This window comes from Mesoplodon bidens, assembly GCF_964165515.1.
Source record: "Mesoplodon bidens genome assembly, chromosome: 9".
In the NCBI taxonomy this organism is placed as follows: domain Eukaryota; kingdom Metazoa; phylum Chordata; class Mammalia; order Artiodactyla; family Ziphiidae; genus Mesoplodon; species Mesoplodon bidens.
The window spans coordinates 517773-525940 of record NC_138166.1 but is presented as its reverse complement, the minus strand read 5'-3'; the positions used below and the strand labels follow the sequence as shown (position 1 = coordinate 525940).

The 8168-nt window shown below is 47.0% G+C and overlaps 1 pseudogene across 1 annotated transcript; it reads left to right on the top strand.

Annotated features, from left to right (window-relative positions):
* Positions 1-7040: 7040 nt before the first annotated feature.
* Positions 7041-7691, top strand: LOC308622564 (large ribosomal subunit protein eL21-like; annotated as a pseudogene). The gene has a single exon. The product of its transcript is annotated as a large ribosomal subunit protein eL21-like (transcript).
* Positions 7692-8168: the final 477 nt, after the last annotated feature.

Below are 8168 nucleotides of genomic sequence, written 5' to 3'. Positions count from 1 at the left end.
AAACTATAGAGGAGGATGACAAAATAGCTCTAAACTTGTCAGAGTTAGGAAAAGAACTTCAAGTAGGTTAAAATAGCATAATTCAAAGGCTAAGATTTTCAGACCCATCTTGTCAAGTTACTCAATAAATAGTTACCAAAGGTCTTTCAGCCAGGCATAGGTGTAGGCACTAAAATTATAGCTATAAACAAAATAAAACCCTTTTCTTAATTAAGATTATGTTATATGGCAGAGACAAAACTATCAAAGCCAACTGTATTTCTAGACTGAATCAAAAACAAAAGATCTCAAAAATCAAGCAAAAACATAAAAGCTAGAAATGTTAACAGTAAAAAAAATCAAATTCATTGCAAAAAGGATAAATGGAATAACAATCATTTTATTCTGAAATAAATTCAGAATTTACAGCGACTAATATTTCTACACACAGTAACACATCATTAAAAGATACAAAGTAAACATGACTAGAAATAAGGCAGAATTTTGTAAGAACTGAACAGTAGGCAACATGAATATACGCACTGCACTGAGCCTCTGAAAGATCACACCGAGAGCTCTTAAAAGTGAAGTGGTGGGGGGCTTCCCTGGTGGCGCAGTGGTTGAGAATCCGCCTGCCGATGCAGGGGACACGGGTTCGTGCCCCAGTCTGGGAAGATCCCACATGCCGCAGAGCGGCTAGGCCCGTGAGCCATGGCTGCTGAGCCTGTGCGTCCGGAGTCTGTACTCCGCAACGGGAGAGGCCACAACAGTGAGAGGCCCGCGTACCGCAAAAAAAAAAAAAAAATGAAGTGGTGAACAAGGCCCCCCCATTCTGGGTTATTCACTTGGTGGTCTTAGCCAAGTTACTTAAACACTGCTTTGAAAAGACACATGCACCCCAATGTTCACTGCAGCACTATTTACAACAGCCAGGACATGGAAGCAACCTAAGTGTCCATCGACAGATGAATGGATAAAGAAGATGTGGTACACATATACACTGGAATATTACTCAGCCATAAAAAAGAATGAAATCTTGCCATTTGCAGCAACATGGATGGACCTAGAGATTGTCATACTAAGTGAAATAAGTCAGACAGAGAAAGACAAATACCATATGACATCACTTATATGTGGAATCTAAAAAATTAAACAAATTAACCACCATAACAGAACTGAAACAGACTCATAGATTCAGAGAACAAACTGGTGGTCTCCAGTGAAACAGATGAAGGGGATTAAGAGGCACAAACTTCCTGGAGAAACCCCTCCACCCCTCAGGCAGCAGCACCAGGAACCCGTGGAAGCTTCAGCGGCACCAGAAGAACCAAGCAGATCAAAATAACAGCACAAAGCCTGTGATGATTAAACTGTCCTTGGAACCACAGCCCACAAAGGACGCTGAGGCCTGTGTGTTAAACCTGAACAGGAGACTGTCTGCAAAAATGAAAGGTTTTCTTACAGTCTCTGAACATAACAGCCAAAATGCCCACAATACAACTGAACATCACCCACTATACAAAGAACCAGAGAACTCATAAGAATCAACCCATGTCAATATTGAGATAAATCTCATGTTGGAATGATCTGGCAAGTATTTTAAAGCCGTCATCATAGAAATACCTCAACAAGCAATTAAAAACTGTCTTGAAACAAATTAAGTAGCAGAAAAGTTCAACAAAGAAATACAAGTTATTAAGAAGACAGCTAAGCACGGGGTAGTACAGAACTGAAAAATGCCGTAACAGAAAGTGTTTTAAACTTGCTGGATGGTCTCAAGTAGAAATGACAGAGGACAGAACCAGTGAACTTGAGGACAGGTCAGTACACTTCACCCAATCTGAGCAAGAGGAAAAACAGACGACAAAGTAACCAGAGCTTCAGGGACCTGCAGGACAATACTAGGAGTCCACGTTCATATTTTTTGCGTCCCAGAAAGACAGGAGAAACAGAGTAGGGCTGAAAGGCTATTAGAATAAGTAACAGCTGAAAACTTCCCCAAACTGGTGAAATACAAAAATTTACAGAATCAAGAACCTGAGCAAAACCTTCAGAAGATTATAGGGAGACAACGCGGCACAGAGCTCAGAGCCCCGCCCAAAACTGGGCACGAATCTCAGAGATGCCACAACCTCAAGTCTTGTCTTCACTTTTATATCACTGGGAGAAACTACTTGGGCTCTGTTTTCACCTACATAACACCTAATAACTGCTGATTTTAGAAAATGCCCTAAGCCTCTTTTCCTTACAGCTTATTTTTGTTTTAAAAAAAAAGAAAGAAAGAAAGAAGATGATGACTGGGTCAGAGCATCAGATCTTAGCTACGGGTTTATTTTTTCTGTTGTATTCATCATTTTCTGATTTATATCACCCTCCTCAGCATTCAGACCCATTTGCTTATTGCTAGGGGAATGAGACAGACGAATCTGAAGATTTAAATAAAAGAAAGGATTTTTTCTGACCTGGCCAGAATCGGGACGGGCAGACCCCGGGAGGGAAGAGCCCCTTCCCCTCAGCCCATTTCTCTCTAAAGAGGTCCTCCCTCCGCATCTCGGCAGGGTTGGGAGAAGAGAGGAAGGTCGCTCTGGGGCCCCAGAAACAAAGGGACCTGGGCCTGACCTTCCCCAGAACAGAGGGCCGGCTGGACTGGGCGTCTCGGCGGAGCAGCCTGGCCGCAGCTTCAGGACGACAAAGCACACACGCGGCGCTCTGCCGCCTTCCCGCTGACACGCCAATCCACCGCCACACGAGACAGCAAGATGGAAAGACTTCCCGGGACGCGGTCAGACGTGCGTATCTTGCTGCTTCTAGCCGATTCCCCCCTTTCCGCTCTGCGCCCCAGGAACCACGTTCCAAACGCAGAAGGAGCTCTGCCAGCAGCTCCCTGGACGTCGTCCCGAAGCTGTGTGTAACTTAGGAGCACAGGTGCCCACGTGTGTGACCCGCTTTTCGTCACTGAGACACCCCCACGCTCTTCCCCACCGCCCTGAAATACAGAGAGCAGTAAGCCCTGGAGGCCGGTCTATACCTGGATCAGTCTGTTTCGTAAGCTGCGTATTTTTCATCTCATGAATGTGCCAGACAGACAGGGCCCCTGTCTGGCCGCCGAGAGGGCCGCCGGCCTCACCCGCGGGAGCGGCCCCTGGGAGGCCCGGCCTCGCCCGGCCACAGCAGGCTCGCAGCAGGTCCTCAGGGGAGGCCTGGCTCCCGACCCCGTCTCCCCCTCCCGCCTGAGCCCTGCGCTCGGGCCACCCGTGGGCTCGGGACCAGCGGCCGCCCCTCCTCCAGACACACACCCGAGTGAGGCCGAGGCCCCTCTGCCCTAGGCCGCCGCCGGCCCCCAGCCCCGGCGCAGCACGACCCCCGGGAGGCCGCAGCCGGCGCGCGCCAGCCCAGCCCCCCGGCCCGGCCGCCCCTGCTCCGTCCGTCTGCTCCCCGGCGCCCCATCCAGCCCGACAAGCCCTTGCGTCCCGGCGTCCCTCAGCCTCAGCACGCCGCCCTTCCCCGCTGAGGGCCCGCCCCGTGCCCGTGGGGCAGCCGGCGGCCTTCCCGGGCTCCACCCCCGATGCTGGCAGCGAGCCCCGGCTGTGGGCGGGGACAGGAGCGTCACCGGACGCTGCGGCAGGCGCTCTGCGGGCAAAGCTGCAGCCCCCCCGGCGGCGCTGAGAACCTCTGCTCTCCCGGCAGCTCCTGCTTCCAGAGGTGACCTTCACTCCCCGCCGCCCTGGGGGCAACGCGTTTCCGGAAACAGCGCTCTCGGAGGAGAAGGTCCGGAATATGCTCGTGGCTCCCAGAAACCGGGGCTCTCCCTCCGGCCTCCGTGTTCCTGGGAGGAAAAGGCCTATTGAGCGGGACGGTGACAAGGGACAGGTCACAGGTGCGGGGGCACCCGCGGCCTTCCCCACGTGCACACATGTTTCTCTTCACGACATCGTGCTGCTTGGTGCTTTACCCTCAGAGTTACAGGTCCAACCAGAGGAGATGACCAATTTTTTTTTTTTTTTTTTTTTTTTTTTGCGGTACGCGGGCCTCTCACCGCTGCGGCCTCTCCCGTTGCGGAGCACAGGCTCCGGACGCGCAGGCTCAGCGGCCATGGCTCACGGGCCCAGCCGCTCCGCGGCCTGTGGGATCCTCCCGGACCGGGGCATGAACCCACGTGCCCTGCATCGGCAGGCGGACTCTCAACCACTGCGCCAACCAGGGAAGCCCTGAGACGTCCAATTTTATACATTTTTTCCCACGAAAAAATGGCCACTTCACGTGGTTCCACCCAATGGGAAGTAATGGAGAGAGTAAGACCGAGTAGTAGATGACACGCAACACAGGCCCTTCCACCTGACAGGTGATGTGCTTCACACACCAGAAGCTGGCAAAGCTTCTAGGCTCTCCCAGCCACGTGGAGCGTTGGACCGGGAGTCCAGTGAGCAGAACCGGTTTCCACAAAGTTAAATAGAATAATTCAGCCTGTCTCCAGCACCACGAAGTTTAGCTTTATACGAACAAACCAGGACACCCTCATGCAAAGTCGTCAGCCACAGCAAATGCGTGGAAAGGCACCAGCTCACAGCACTGCCTATGACATGTACGGGGGACCCAGCAAGAACCAGGGAAATGTCTGCTTATTCTTCCAAAACCTCCGTCATTCTCAGAACGCACGCGGCACGCTCACTGCCACACCTCTGTCCGGGCCAAGCCCCCTCCCCCACCCACGGAGGCCTGCGCACCCCCTCCCTCGGAAGGCTTGTCCAAACCTTCCTTTCCAGAGGGACTGGAAGCTCACCTCCTGCGCCCTGTGCCACGCTGAGCGAATCTCTCATCACGTTAGTTCTGGATTATTTCTTCAGATGTTTGTCTTCTCTTTCCCCACTGCAGGGTGAGCTCCTCAAAAGCAAGACTGTCATACTGACTGTCGTATTGCAGAATAGAGCACAGTATAGAATCCTACAGTACATTTTATATATCATCAATAATATCTTTGTGTAGTAATACATAATATAATAATAATAAAGTCATGGCCCATTTTTTTAATTTGAATTTAAAATAAGGCCATGCTACAGAGCCATTTTCTGTGAAATTTCTGAACTACCCACAGCCCTTGCAAGCTTAACGCAGGGAGATAATCGGAACGACACTGGCTTTGGCTCCAGGCCCCTCAGAAGCCCAGCCCTAGAAGGATGAGCTCCTGACATACGTCTAGATTAATGTCATTTCACTGTGACAGCCCAGTCCAAATGGACAGTCCCAAGATAAAGCAGAAGTTATTAAGCACATTCAGAATAAACTGAGGCAAATACAGCCCCTGAACTAAGTCCCAGGCAGGAAGCAAGAGGCCACATGGCAACCACGAGGGCAGAAAACGTGAACCTGTAAAATCTACTTTGACAAAAATAACCAAATTGCTCGGATGACCACACACCATCGCCAACTTTTTAGCTTTTAAGTTGTTAGTACTATTTAAAGCTCGGAAGTTTAGCATGAATAGGGCTTGCTGTCTCCTCCTCGGGTTTTGACAGACCCCATGGCCTCCTGAAGTCCCTCAAAGGTGCCTGCAGGCTCATAAGCCACCGTCAGACAAGGAGACAAGACCCTGGGAAGACACAGCACCACCATGTCAAAAGAAAGTGCAAATATGAACAATGATAAATCCTGAAGCTAATGGGTTTGAGAAGGTAAGAAATGTAAGGTAGGGAAAACATGCAGAGCTATGCGATGTCCAGACGCCTCCAGGGAAGCTCTTTGGCTTCTCCACCTGGGCTCACCCGCCACAGATGAGGCCGACAAAGCCTCGCCGCCGACTCGGGAAATGTCACTACCAGACCCAGACCATGAACACAGGGTCAGACTCCTCCTTCATCACTAGATGCGCCAAGCAAAACAGATGCACATCTGTTCTCCACATCTTCCTGGGACCACCTGAACCGGCCTCCTTTGTCTAAGTGTCCTCCCTGCATTAGTTACTCCAAATAATACCTTCTGCCCCAAAAATGTCCTCTGAGAGAACGACGCAGCACATCCAAGTTCAACAACGATGGGAACAGGAAAAAAATACCCAGGGAAAAATAAATTGTAATCAACATAAGAAAACTGTGTGTAATCCAAGCTATACAACAATCACGTTAAATATTTTAATAGACTGCTTCCCACTGTACTGCTTGTATGGTCTATAACATCCTCATTCATTCAAACTCACCTTTCGAATGACCTTATTAATCTCTGGAGTGTTTTGGTGTGTACAGTATTCTTCCATGTAATACAGGTTTTAGGAAGGACCACACAAAAGCACCATTTGGAGACTGTAGTATTTCCTGATAAAGCTTCAAGCAAAAGGGTGATGTCACAATTAAAAAAGAAAAAAAGTGTTGCTCATGATTGGGGATGTCCAGGGTAACAAGGACATTCATGTACGTAGCCATGACGCCTCACTCTCCGATGAGTGGCTTATATATATTTTTCATGACTCAATTCTGATTTTGGGCAGTAAGTTCAGAAATAATTTTTCTTGTCCTTGTCTTTAGCAGCTCTTGTCTCAAAACTCTGAGACACCATGTTCCCTTCAATAATTTGAAAGAGAGAAAATTATGACCTTCACATTTTTAAACTAAGTCATCAGTAAGAGTACTAAATAATGACAAAGACACCTAAAAATTAAAACAGTAATGCAAAAGGAATGCATCTGGTTTTTAATCTAGAAAATCTCTTTTCAACAGTCACTGTATTGAGACTAGAATTAGGTTTTTCTTAACAAATTACCTTTTAAATTGCTACAGAATTTCCTTTGTTGCACCTATACAGAACTATTGCACTGACTGCTTTTGTTACATTAAATCACCTTGTTTTCACCCAAACGTCAATTCCTCACGTTGGCACTCATACTGCTGTGGTGCTGGTTGGTTTCAATGGAAGGTTTATTCAACTGAACCAACAGGTACGAATGAAGGTGGAGCCTTCACCACCATTATGATCACTAATCAAGTAAGAAAGGTTTTAAGCTAGTTAGTGACAAATACTTCAGTATAACCCGTTCTTTTACTCCCGAACAGAACATTTAAAATGAAAATATTGCTTTTCGGCCGGAACCGCCATCTTCCAGTAATTCGCCAAAATGACCAACACAAAGGGAAAGAGGAGGGGCACCCGCTACATGTTCTCTAGGCCGTTTAGAAAACATGGAGTTGTTCCTTTGGCCACATACATGCGAATCTACAAGAAAGGTGATATTGTAGATATCAAGGGAATGGGCACTGTTCAAAAAGGAATGCCCCACAAATGTTACCATGGCAAAACTAGGAGAGTCTACAATGTTACCCAGCATGCTGTTGGCATCATTGTAAACAAACAAGGGCAAGATTCTTGCCAAGAGAATTAATGTGCATATCGCGCATATTAAGCACTCTAAGAGCCAGGATAGCTTCCTGAAACGGGTGAAGGAAAATGATCAAAAAAAGAAGGAAGCCAAAGAGAAAGGTACTTGGGTTCAACTGAAGCACCAGCTTGCTCCACCCAGAGAAGCACACTTCGTGAGAACCAATAGAAAGGAGCCTGAACTGTTGGAGACCATTCCCTATGAATTCATGTCATGATGGGTGTAAAGAAAATAAAAGACTTGGACTGTAAAAAAAAAAAAAAAATGAAAATGAAAATATTATCTGAAATTTGATATCACAATCCATAACACACAAGGTAGGAAAATTACTGTTGCAATAATTTTCACTATCAGTTTCATTTTCCTAAATTCCCCATTTGAAAAGAAAAGCAAATTCTTTTTATTCAACAAATACAATAAAATTCATAGAAATAATTCCGTAAAATATAAATTAAGAGCATGACTACATAATGACTTCTTATAGCATTAATTATAGAGGTTGTTCTTACTGATATTTTAACAACTTACACTTTAAATTATAAGCTTAATATAGATGGTAGCAATTTTTACTTTGGAAAAGACATAATCATACATATGAACAGAACAAGAAATCTGAAACCAGGAATCCCAATATCTGCCACTTGTGAGCTGTGTGAACTTGGTCAAGTCATTTAACCTTCTCTGAGCTTCTCTCGTGTCACCTGAAAAATGAGGGTACTAATATTGTCTATGGTTCGTGTGACCGTCATTTGAAATAAATGTATGAAAGGACAAAGAAAAACTGGTCCTCAGTGTTAGCTGAACAACCAGATGGATGGATGGGGAG